Source organism: Pseudophryne corroboree, chromosome 2, assembly GCF_028390025.1.
Source record: "Pseudophryne corroboree isolate aPseCor3 chromosome 2, aPseCor3.hap2, whole genome shotgun sequence".
Lineage (NCBI taxonomy): Eukaryota > Metazoa > Chordata > Amphibia > Anura > Myobatrachidae > Pseudophryne > Pseudophryne corroboree.
This window is the reverse complement of record NC_086445.1, coordinates 773,151,733-773,166,174: the sequence shown is the minus strand read 5'-3', so window position 1 is coordinate 773,166,174 and position 14,442 is coordinate 773,151,733.

Genomic DNA, 14,442 nt, shown 5'->3' with positions numbered 1-14,442 from the left:
AGATTAATAATTACCACTTTGACAGGGACTGAGGAGGTAAGCCCACCTCGCAGTCAGATCTTGGCACTTCAAACCTCAGTCAATGGTGTCTTCAGGTGAGGTGTTTGAGAGCCTTGCACAAGACAGAAAGTATTCTCCACTGCGCTTGAGTAAGGTACATTACGCCTGCTTTCCCTATGTCATAGGTTGTTGTGTAGCCTTGGATGGCCTTTTGCTGTTCTTCCATCCATTGAAGCATATAAAGGGTGGAACTCCACCTTCTTACTTCCAGTTGCTTCAGCTGGAGGCAGGGTAAATTCAACAGTTCTTGCAGGTGCTAAAATCTTCTGCATGCACTTGCTGAATAGCAAACATATCTTAAAAATTGTTAAAGCCATTGAGAGCATCTACTGCACACCCCTGTCATTTAAAAAAAAAATTGCACCATCAAGTTAATTGTGTGAGCAAAACATGGGACATGTTGGAATTTACCCAGCAGTAATGCTCTCAGAATATTAGTGGCATTGTCAGAAATCGCAAATTCTGAGGAGAGAACAAACAGGGTAAGGAAATTTTTGCAATGAATTTCCTAAGGAGCTATCAGCAGTGAACCCGGTGATACACAGAGTAGCCAGCCTCTTAATGAGCTTGCTTTTGTTAGATTCTGGTGCTGCTGAAGGCAATACACCTACCCAGTGGGCAGTCAAAGTTATGCAATCTTTAGTATGCCCTATTCTTCTTCTTCACATATCTGTGGTTAAGTGGACAGTGGGTACAATGGAATTTCGGAGGACACTAATAATGCCTTTTTTGAATGTCATTGTACAGACTGGGAACTGCTATTCTAGTGAAGTGGAAACTAGATGGGATTTGGTAGCGGGGACACAGGACCTCAATAAACTGTCTAAAACCTACTACATTAATGGCGGATACTGGATGCTCATTAAACACCAGCATAGCTGTTATGGCATCAGTAGTCCACGGTGCAACTGAGTGACTGCTGTCATACTTGTTCGCACTTGCAAAGGATTGTTTATTAGTCGATTGCTTTGTTAAACTATTACAAATAGTCTTCCTGGTACCCTTCTAGGATGAAGATCTTCTCACAACAGCAGCAGCAACAGGTGTAGCACTCAAGGATCCTTGTTAGGATCCTGAAAAGAAGAGGAGTCAGTCATGCTTATGAAATTGGATTCAGATCTACTTCTGATCATGATTGAGGATAGTGATGATGATGGTATTCGTGGTGGAGATTGCAGGTGCTTGGATCAAACAGAGAGAAAGGAGCTACTGCAGGTGACACTGGACTGGTTGTAACATTTTTATCCAAAGTTTCTGAATGTGTCAAAAACTTTTGATGAATGCACTGCAAGTGACATAACAGATGGTTAAGGTTCAAACCTCTACTCTTACTTTACAAATGGTACAGATGGTTTGAAAACTGTCTGAATTTGGGTAGAAGTAATTCCACACAAAAGAGGAGGGTTTTTTTGTCTTTTGCCCATGCATGACAATGGTCTTTTTAAAATCATGGGCAACAATTGTTTCCACTGGTGTCTGATTTACACAAACAATATCCTCATCATCAACATCCTCATTAGCGCAAGTTACACAAATATACTCCTCCTCCTGGTGCATTTCCACAGTAGCATCCTCAATTTCTATGTCATCAGCTTGACATGTACTACTCATCCCCACATTTGCAGTAGGAGCACAAATGGTGAGTACAGTACAGGAAAGGTGAGGCTCACACATGTCACCCGCAGACACACATAGACTTTTCTCAGGGATTTGTGACGTTTCTGAGCACACAATTGATTCCTGTGACTTAATGAGTTATTTTTTGCCACCTCCTCTACAGAGAGAAGGGCTTACATTGTCATGAGAGGCAGAGCCACCAGTCAGAAAGACCAAGGCCTTAGCCTTTCCTTGACACTTCATGTGGTGAATGGAATATTGCCAATGTTATGTCTTTCTGCAACTAACTTTACCTTTGATGTTTTTTTTTAACAACTATAAAATATTAGTTCTTTGATTTTAGATGCCCTGACTTAATATACTTAGAAACATAGAAACATAGAATTTGACGGCAGATAAGAACCACTTGGCCCATCTAGTCTGCCCCTTTTTTATTTTATCCTTTAGGCAATCTCAACCCTTTTTTAATCTTGATTCTTTGTAAGGATATTCATATGCCTGTCCCAAGCATGTTTAAATTGCCCTACAGTCTTAGCCTCTACCACCTCTGATGGGAGGCTATTCCACTTATCCACTACCCTTTCTGTGAAGTAGTTTTTCCTTTAATTTCCCCTGAACCTCCCCCCCTCCAGTCTCAATGTATGCCCTCGAGTTCTAATACTTCTTTTCCTTTGAAGAATGTTTCCCTCCTGAACTTTGTTAAGATCCTTTATATATTTGAAAGTTTCTATCATGTCTCCCCTTTCCCTTCTCTCCTCCAAACTATACATGTTAAGATCTTTTAGCCTTTCCGGGTAAGTTTTGTGATGTAGGCCATGCACCATTTTAGTTGCCCTTCTTCGTACACTCTCTAATGTATTTATATCCTTCTGGAGATAGGGTCTCCAGAACTGGACACAGTATTCCAGATGGGGCCTTACCAATGACCTATACAGTGGCATTATCACTTCTTTTTTCCTGCTACTGATTCCTCTCCCTATGCAACCAAGCATCTGACTTGCCTTTCTCATTGCTTTGTTGCATTGCTTTCCTGCCTTCAAGTCACTTGAAATAGTGACTCCTAAATCTCTTTCCTCCTCAGTAGTTTCCATTATAGTACCCTTGATACTATACTTAGCCTTTGGGTTTTTGAGACCCAAGTGCATGATTTTGCATTTTTTAGCATTAAACTGTAGTTGCCACGTTCTTGACCATTTCTCAAGCCTACCTAGGTCATCAATCATTTGTTTGACCCCTCCCGGTGTGTCTACCCTGTTGCATATCTTTGTATCATCTGCAAAAAGGCATATCTTCCCTTCAATACCATCTGCAATGTCACCAACAAAGATATTAAAGAGAACTGGACCAAGTACAGATCCCTGGGGTACTCCACTGGTAACATTTCCCTCCATAGATTGCACTCCATTAACTACAACTGTCTGTTTCCTATCCTGCAACCAGGTTCTTATCCATTTCACTAATTTATAATCCACCCCCAGGCTTTCAAGTTTATTTAGCAGTCTGTGATGTGGGACAGTGTCAAATGCCTTACTAAAGTCTAGATATGCTACATCTACAGCTCCCCCTTGATCTATTATTTTCATCACAGAGTCAAAAAAGTCAATAAGATTTGTTTGGCATGATCTCCCACCAGTAAATCCATGCTGTTTTGGATCCTGTAAGTTGTTTGATTTAAGATATTCCACTACTCTTTCTTTTAATAGTTTTTCCATTACTTTCCCTACTACTGATGTAAGGCTTACTGGTCTGTAGTTACTTGCTTCTTCCTTGCTTCCACTTTTGTGCAGTGGAACTACATTTGCTCTTTTCCAGTCCTCTGGAATATCACCTGTATTTAGTGACTGGTTAAATAATTATGTTAAAGGTGTAACCAGGACATCTTTTAGCTCTTTGAGTATCCTTGGGTGTATCCCATCTGGTCCCATTGATTTATCCACTTTTAGTTTTGAAAGTTCTGTTAGGACCTTCTCCTCTGTAAATGTATTTTCATCTACCTTATTTTTATGAATGTCCTTGCAATTTAACTGTGGCCCCATCCCTTCTTCTGTAGTAAATACGGAGCAAAAATAATTATTTAGGTGATCTGCTATTGCCTTGTCTCCCTCCACCAAATGCCCACTCTCTGTCTTAAGTCTTATTATTCCTCCATTTGATTTTCTCCTTTCACTTATATACTTAAAAAAAGTTTTGCCCCCTTTATCTACTGACTGGGCCATTTTCTCCTCAGCTTCTGCCTTTGCACGTCTGATCACTTTCTTAGCATCCTTCCGTCTGTCCAGATACTCCTCTTTGTCGTTATTATTTTGAGTCTGTTTGTATTTCCTAAAAGCCATCTTTTTTGCTTTCACACTAGTTGATACTACTTTTGTGAACCACACTGGCTTCCTTTTCCTGGTGCTTTTCCTAACCATTTTGATACAAAGGTCTGTTACACTTAGTAATGCACTTTTAATTTTTTTTCCACCTCTCCTGCACCCCTTCCAAGTTCCTCCAGTCTGCCAATGAATCACTTAAACATCTCCCCATTTTAGCAAAGTCTGCATTTCTAAAATCCAACACCTTTGTTTTTGTGTGAGAGGAGTTGGATCCTGTCTTTATACTAAACCATACTGCTTGATGATCACTGGATCCCAGGTGCTCACCCACATATATATCAGATATCCTTTCACCATTTGTAAGAATTAGATCTAATATTGAGTCTTTGCGAGTGGGCTCCCTCACCAATTGCTTGAGAGATGCTCCCTGTAAGGAATGTAGAAATTTGCCACTTGTAGCTGAACTTGCAAAAGACCCCTCCCAATTTACATCAGGTAAATTAAAGTCTCCCATGATTATGACTTCTCCCTTAAAAGCCATTTTAGAGATGTCCAACAATAGGTTCCTGTCCAAATCCTGCCCCTGGCCTGGTGGTCTATAGATCACCCCAATGCGAATAATGTCCTTCTTCCCAGTTTCTATGGTGACCCAAAGGGCCTCAGTTTTGGCTTCAATATTTTGTATTAAAGTGGCATTTATGCTTTTTTTCACATACATTGCTACCCCTCCTCCTATTCTTCCTATTCTATCTTTCTTAAATAAATTGTATCCTGGTATAGTTAAGTCCCAGTCATGATTCTCATTGCATAAAGACTCTGTAATTGCCACAAAATCCAGGTTATCCCTTGTCATTATCGCAATTAGCTCTGGAATTTTGTCTCCTAAGCTCCTAGCATTTGCAGACATAGCTTTAAAAAATGTTTCTGTGCATTTGTTAGTAGTAGCCATGTCCAGAGCGTACAAAATAAATGACAAGTTTAAAGTTGAAATTACCTGTTTGGGGATGTTGCTCAGTATTTGTTTTCTTTTACTAATCAGTAATCATACTCTGTCCTTTACACAATGACTATACCTTAGTAAATATAAAGACATAGTACACCTGACCACAATGGGTTAATGTTCAAAAGAGGTAATCACCCGTTAGTATGCAATACTAAACTGTTTCACTGAGCAACTTCCCCACACATGCAATGACATTTTCAAGAAATCATTACATAAAGAAACATACATAAGTTTGCATAAGAGAGAACTGTAGTGAGCAGATTGGGGATGCCTTTTCCTAGGTTTTGTAAAAACGGATGATATGCATAAGATGAATTACATACTTTTGAGCATTAAGGCAGTCCTTTTGTGGTAATGTTGGTGTGTTGATGTTTTCCTTCTGGTTTTCTTCAGTTTAACGCAGGTATAACGCTATTTTTATAATAACACTTTTATGTCAGCACTTCTATGAAAGCACTGCCAGCCGACGTCTATCCAGCCGTATACTAGACTTCAAATAGGAACAATATCCATGTGAATGCAATGATTGCAAACTCCACCCAAGACCATCCCCCTTTAAACTAAGGCCATAAATTAGCTTAGAAAAACAGACATTACATGCCAATAAGGCAGCCAACTATATCTCTACAAAGAGAAAAACATACAAGAAAAAAAAAAAAAAAAAACCCGTATTCAATATACCTAGACTATTCAAACATGAAATTCATTTGACATAATCAGCAAATGCAGTACAACTTGCTGGGATGTGTAGTTCAACAAATCATACCTAGACTATTCAAACATGAAATTCATTTGACATAATCAGCAAATGCAGTACAACTTGCTGGGATGTGTAGTTCAACGAATCATACCTGTTGAGCACAAAGAGTGATGAGGAGTTGGTTCACAAGTTCACAATTGACAACAGCTGATGATATAACTTAACGCAGGTATAACGCTATTTTTATAATAACACTTTTATGTCAGCACTTCTATGAAAGCACTGCCAGCCGATGTCTATCAAGCCGTATACTAGACTTCAAATAGGAACAATATCCATGTGAATGCAATGATTGCAAACTCCACCCAAGACCATCCCCCTTTAAACTAAGGCCATAAATTAGCTTAGAAAAACAGACATTACATGCCAATAAGGCAGCCAACTATATCTCTACAAAGAGAAAAACATACAAGAAAAAAAAAAAAACCCGTATTCAATATACCTAGACTATTCAAACATGAAATTCATTTGACATAATAAGCAAATGCAGTACAACTTGCTGGGATGTGTAGTTCAACGAATCATACCTAGACTATTCAAACATGAAATTCATTTGACATAATCAGCAAATGCAGTACAACTTGCTGGGATGTGTAGTTCAACGAATCATACCTGTTGAGCACAAAGAGTGATGAGGAGTTGGTTCACAAGTTCACAATTGACAACAGCTGATGATATAACTTAACGCAGGTATAACGCTATTTTTATAATAACACTTTTATGTCAGCACTTCTATGAAAGCACTGCCAGCCGACGTCTATCCAGCCGTATACTAGACTTCAAATAGGAACAATATCCATGTGAATGCAATGATTGCAAACTCCACCCAAGACCATCCCCCTTTAAACTAAGGCCATAAATTAGCTTAGAAAAACAGACATTACATGCCAATAAGGCAGCCAACTATATCTCTACAAAGAGAAAAACATACAAGAAAAAAAAAAAAAAACCCGTATTCAATATACCTAGACTATTCAAACATGAAATTCATTTGACATAATCAGCAAATGCAGTACAACTTGCTGGGATGTGTAGTTCAACGAATCATACCTAGACTATTCAAACATGAAATTCATTTGACATAATCAGCAAATGCAGTACAACTTGCTGGGATGTGTAGTTCAACGAATCATACCTGTTGAGCACAAAGAGTGATGAGGAGTTGGTTCACAAGTTCACAATTGACAACAGCTGATGATATAACTTAACGCAGGTATAACGCTATTTTTATAATAACACTTTTATGTCAGCACTTCTATGAAAGCACTGCCAGCCGACGTCTATCCAGCCGTATACTAGACTTCAAATAGGAACAATATCCATGTGAATGCAATGATTGCAAACTCCACCCAAGACCATCCCCCTTTAAACTAAGGCCATAAATTAGCTTAGAAAAACAGACATTACATGCCAATAAGGCAGCCAACTATATCTCTACAAAGAAAAAAACATACAAGAAAAAAAAAAAAAAAAACCCCGTATTCAATATACCTAGACTATTCAAACATGAAATTCATTTGACATAATCAGCAAATGCAGTACAACTTGCTGGGATGTGTAGTTCAACTAATCATACCTAGACTATTCAAACATGAAATTAATTTGACATAATCAGCAAATGCAGTACAACTTGCTGGGATGTGTAGTTCAACGAATCATACCTGTTGAGCACAAAGAGTGATGAGGAGTTGGTTCACAAGTTCACAATTGACAACAGCTGATGATATAACTTAACGCAGGTATAACGCTATTTTTATAATAACACTTTTATGTCAGCACTTCTATGAAAGCACTGCCAGCCGACGTCTATCCAGCCGTATACTAGACTTCAAATAGGAACAATATCCATGTGAATGCAATGATTGCAAACTCCACCCAAGACCATCCCCCTTTAAACTAAGGCCATAAATTAGCTTCGAAAAACAGACATTACATGCCAATAAGGCAGCCAACTATATCTCTACAAAGAGAAAAACATACAAGAAAAAAAAAAAAACCCCGTATTCAATATACCTAGACTTTTCAAACATGAAATTCATTTGACATAATCAGCAAATGCAGTACAACTTGCTGGGATGTGTAGTTCAACGAATCATACCTAGACTATTCAAACATGAAATTCATTTGACATAATCAGCAAATGCAGTACAACTTGCTGGGATGTGTAGTTCAACGAATCATACCTGTTGAGCACAAAGAGTGATGAGGAGTTGGTTCACAAGTTCACAATTGACAACAGCTGATGATATAACTTAACGCAGGTATAACGCTATTTTTATAATAACACTTTTATGTCAGCACTTCTATGAAAGCACTGCCAGCCGACGTCTATCCAGCCGAATACTAGACTTCAAATAGGAACAATATCCATGTGAATGCAATGATTGCAAACTCCACCCAAGACCATCCCCCTTTAAACTAAGGCCATAAATTAGCTTAGAAAAACAGACATTACATGCCAATAAGGCAGCCAACTATATCTCTACAAAGAGAAAAACATACAAGAAAAAAAAAAAAAAAACCGTATTCAATATACCTAGACTATTCAAACATGAAATTCATTTGACATAATCAGCAAATGCAGTACAACTTGCTGGGATGTGTAGTTCAACGAATCATACCTAGACTATTCAAACATGAAATTCATTTGACATAATCAGCAAATGCAGTACAACTTGCTGGGATGTGTAGTTCAACGAATCATACCTGTTGAGCACAAAGAGTGATGAGGAGTTGGTTCACAAGTTCACAATTGACAACAGCTGATGATATAACTTAACGCAGGTATAACGCTATTTTTATAATAACACTTTTATGTCAGCACTTCTATGAAAGCACTGCCAGCCGACGTCTATCCAGCCGTATACTAGACTTCAAATAGGAACAATATCCATGTGAATGCAATGATTGCAAACTCCACCCAAGACCATCCCCCTTTAAACTAAGGCCATAAATTAGCTTCGAAAAACAAACATTACATGCCAATAAGGCAGCCAACTATATCTCTACAAAGAGAAAAACATACAAGAAAAAAAAAACAAAAACCCGTATTCAATATACCTAGACTATTCAAACATGAAATTCATTTGACATAATCAGCAAATGCAGTACAACTTGCAGGGATGTGTAGTTCAACGAATCATACCTAGACTATTCAAACATGAAATTCATTTGACATAATCAGCAAATGCAGTACAACTTGCTGGGATGTGTAGTTCAACGAATCATACCTAGACTATTCAAACATGAAATTCATTTGACATAATCAGCAAATGCAGTACAACTTGCTGGGATGTGTAGTTCAACGAATCATACCTAGACTATTCAAACATGAAATTAATTTGACATAATCAGCAAATGCAGTACAACTTGCTGGGATGTGTAGTTCAACGAATCATACCTAGACTATTCAAACATGAAATTCATTTGACATAATCAGCAAATGCAGTACAACTTGCTGGGATGTGTAGTTCAACGAATCATACCTAGACTATTCAAACATGAAATTCATTTGACATAATCAGCAAATGCAGTACAACTTGCTGGGATGTGTAGTTCAACGAATCATACCTAGACTATTCAAACATGAAATTCATTTGACATAATCAGCAAATGCAGTACAACTTGCTGGGATGTGTAGTTCAACGAATCATACCTAGACTATTCAAACATGAAATTCATTTGACATAATCAGCAAATGCAGTACAACTTGCTGGGATGTGTAGTTCAACGAATCATACCTGTTGAGCACAAAGAGTGATGAGGAGTTGGTTCACAAGTTCACAATTGACAACAGCTGATGATATAACTTAACGCAGGTATAACGCTATTTTTATAATAACACTTTTATGTCAGCACTTCTATGAAAGCACTGCCAGCCGACGTCTATCCAGCCGTATACTAGACTTCAAATAGGAACAATATCCATGTGAATGCAATGATTGCAAACTCCACCCAAGACCATCCCCCTTTAAACTAAGGCCATAAATTAGCTTAGAAAAACAGACATTACATGCCAATAAGGCAGCCAACTATATCTCTACAAAGAGAAAAACATACAAGAAAAAAAAAAAAAACCCGTATTCAATATACCTAGACTATTCAAACATGAAATTCATTTGACATAATCAGCAAATGCAGTACAACTTGCTGGGATGTGTAGTTCAACGAATCATACCTAGACTATTCAAACATGAAATTCATTTGACATAATCAGCAAATGCAGTACAACTTGCTGGGATGTGTAGTTCAACGAATCATACCTGTTGAGCACAAAGAGTGATGAGGAGTTGGTTCACAAGTTCACAATTGACAACAGCTGATGATATAACTTAACGCAGGTATAACGCTATTTTTATAATAACACTTTTATGTCAGCACTTCTATGAAAGCACTGCCAGCCGACGTCTATCCAGCCGTATACTAGACTTCAAATAGGAACAATATCCATGTGAATGCAATGATTGCAAACTCCACCCAAGACCATCCCCCTTTAAACTAAGGCCATAAATTAGCTTCGAAAAACAGACATTACATGCCAATAAGGCAGCCAACTATATCTCTACAAAGAGAAAAACATACAAGAAAAAAAACAAAGAAAAAAAACCCCATATTCAATATACCTAGACTATTCAAACATGAAATTCATTTGACATAATCAGCAAATGCAGTACAACTTGCTGGGATGTGTAGTTCAACGAATCATACCTAGACTATTCAAACATGAAATTCATTTGACATAATCAGCAAATGCAGTACAACTTGCTGGGATGTGTAGTTCAACGAATCATACCTGTTGAGCACAAAGAGTGATGAGGAGTTGGTTCACAAGTTCACAATTGACAACAGCTGATGATATAACTTAACGCAGGTATAACGCTATTTTTATAATAACACTTTTATGTCAGCACTTCTATGAAAGCACTGCCAGCCGACGTCTATCCAGCCGTATACTAGACTTCAAATAGGAACAATATCCATGTGAATGCAATGATTGCAAACTCCACCCAAGACCATCCCCCTTTAAACTAAGGCCATAAATTAGCTTAGAAAAACAGACATTACATGCCAATAAGGCAGCCAACTATATCTCTACAAAGAGAAAAACATACAAGAAAAAAAAAAAACCCCGTATTCAATATACCTAGACTTTTCAAACATGAAATTCATTTGACATAATCAGCAAATGCAGTACAACTTGCTGGGATGTGTAGTTCAACGAATCATACCTAGACTATTCAAACATGAAATTCATTTGACATAATCAGCAAATGCAGTACAACTTGCTGGGATGTGTAGTTCAACGAATCATACCTGTTGAGCACAAAGAGTGATGAGGAGTTGGTTCACAAGTTCACAATTGACAACAGCTGATGATATAACTTAACGCAGGTATAACGCTATTTTTATAATAACACTTTTATGTCAGCACTTCTATGAAAGCACTGCCAGCCGACGTCTATCCAGCCGTATACTAGACTTCAAATAGGAACAATATCCATGTGAATGCAATGATTGCAAACTCCACCCAAGACCATCCCCCTTTAAACTAAGGCCATAAATTAGCTTAGAAAAACAGACATTACATGCCAATAAGGCAGCCAACTATATCTCTACAAAGAGAAAAACATACAAGAAAAAAAAAAAAAAACCGTATTCAATATACCTAGACTATTCAAACATGAAATTCATTTGACATAATCAGCAAATGCAGTACAACTTGCTGGGATGTGTAGTTCAACGAATCATACCTAGACTATTCAAACATGAAATTCATTTGACATAATCAGCAAATGCAGTACAACTTGCTGGGATGTGTAGTTCAACGAATCATACCTGTTGAGCACAAAGAGTGATGAGGAGTTGGTTCACAAGTTCACAATTGACAACAGCTGATGATATAACTTAACGCAGGTATAACGCTATTTTTATAATAACACTTTTATGTCAGCACTTCTATGAAAGCACTGCCAGCCGACGTCTATCCAGCCGTATACTAGACTTCAAATAGGAACAATATCCATGTGAATGCAATGATTGCAAACTCCACCCAAGACCATCCCCCTTTAAACTAAGGCCATAAATTAGCTTAGAAAAACAGACATTACATGCCAATAAGGCAGCCAACTATATCTCTACAAAGAGAAAAACATACAAGAAAAAAAAAAAACCCCGTATTCAATATACCTAGACTTTTCAAACATGAAATTCATTTGACATAATCAGCAAATGCAGTACAACTTGCTGGGATGTGTAGTTCAACGAATCATACCTAGACTATTCAAACATGAAATTCATTTGACATAATCAGCAAATGCAGTACAACTTGCTGGGATGTGTAGTTCAACGAATCATACCTGTTGAGCACAAAGAGTGATGAGGAGTTGGTTCACAAGTTCACAATTGACAACAGCTGATGATATAACTTAACGCAGGTATAACGCTATTTTTATAATAACACTTTTATGTCAGCACTTCTATGAAAGCACTGCCAGCCGACGTCTATCCAGCCGTATACTAGACTTCAAATAGGAACAATATCCATGTGAATGCAATGATTGCAAACTCCACCCAAGACCATCCCCCTTTAAACTAAGGCCATAAATTAGCTTAGAAAAACAGACATTACATGCCAATAAGGCAGCCAACTATATCTCTACAAAGAGAAAAACATACAAGAAAAAAAAAAAAAAACCGTATTCAATATACCTAGACTATTCAAACATGAAATTCATTTGACATAATCAGCAAATGCAGTACAACTTGCTGGGATGTGTAGTTCAACGAATCATACCTAGACTATTCAAACATGAAATTCATTTGACATAATCAGCAAATGCAGTACAACTTGCTGGGATGTGTAGTTCAACGAATCATACCTGTTGAGCACAAAGAGTGATGAGGAGTTGGTTCACAAGTTCACAATTGACAACAGCTGATGATATAACTTAACGCAGGTATAACGCTATTTTTATAATAACACTTTTATGTCAGCACTTCTATGAAAGCACTGCCAGCCGACGTCTATCCAGCCGTATACTAGACTTCAAATAGGAACAATATCCATGTGAATGCAATGATTGCAAACTCCACCCAAGACCATCCGCCTTTAAACTAAGGCCATAAATTAGCTTAGAAAAACAGACATTACATGCCAATAAGGCAGCCAACTATATCTCTACAAAGAGAAAAACATACAAGAAAAAAAAAAAAAAAAAAAAAAACCCGTATTCAATATACCTAGACTATTCAAACATGAAATTCATTTGACATAATCAGCAAATGCAGTACAACTTGCTGGGATGTGTAGTTCAACGAATCATACCTAGACTATTCAAACATGAAATTCATTTGACATAATCAGCAAATGCAGTACAACTTGCTGGGATGTGTAGTTCAACGAATCATACCTGTTGAGCACAAAGAGTGATGAGGAGTTGGTTCACAAGTTCACAATTGACAACAGCTGATGATATAACTTAACGCAGGTATAACGCTATTTTTATAATAACACTTTTATGTCAGCACTTCTATGAAAGCACTGCCAGCCGACGTCTATCCAGCCGTATACTAGACTTCAAATAGGAACAATATCCATGTGAATGCAATGATTGCAAACTCCACCCAAGACCATCCCCCTTTAAACTAAGGCCATAAATTAGCTTCGAAAAACAAACATTACATGCCAATAAGGCAGCCAACTATATCTCTACAAAGAGAAAAACATACAAGAAAAAAAAAACAAAAACCCGTATTCAATATACCTAGACTATTCAAACATGAAATTCATTTGACATAATCAGCAAATGCAGTACAACTTGCAGGGATGTGTAGTTCAACGAATCATACCTAGACTATTCAAACATGAAATTCATTTGACATAATCAGCAAATGCAGTACAACTTGCTGGGATGTGTAGTTCAACGAATCATACCTAGACTATTCAAACATGAAATTCATTTGACATAATCAGCAAATGCAGTACAACTTGCTGGGATGTGTAGTTCAACGAATCATACCTAGACTATTCAAACATGAAATTAATTTGACATAATCAGCAAATGCAGTACAACTTGCTGGGATGTGTAGTTCAACGAATCATACCTAGACTATTCAAACATGAAATTCATTTGACATAATCAGCAAATGCAGTACAACTTGCTGGGATGTGTAGTTCAACGAATCATACCTAGACTATTCAAACATGAAATTCATTTGACATAATCAGCAAATGCAGTACAACTTGCTGGGATGTGTAGTTCAACGAATCATACCTAGACTATTCAAACATGAAATTCATTTGACATAATCAGCAAATGCAGTACAACTTGCTGGGATGTGTAGTTCAACGAATCATACCTAGACTATTCAAACATGAAATTCATTTGACATAATCAGCAAATGCAGTACAACTTGCTGGGATGTGTAGTTCAACGAATCATACCTGTTGAGCACAAAGAGTGATGAGGAGTTGGTTCACAAGTTCACAATTGACAACAGCTGATGATATAACTTAACGCAGGTATAACGCTATTTTTATAATAACACTTTTATGTCAGCACTTCTATGAAAGCACTGCCAGCCGACGTCTATCCAGCCGTATACTAGACTTCAAATAGGAACAATATCCATGTGAATGCAATGATTGCAAACTCCACCCAAGACCATCCCCCTTTAAACTAAGGCCA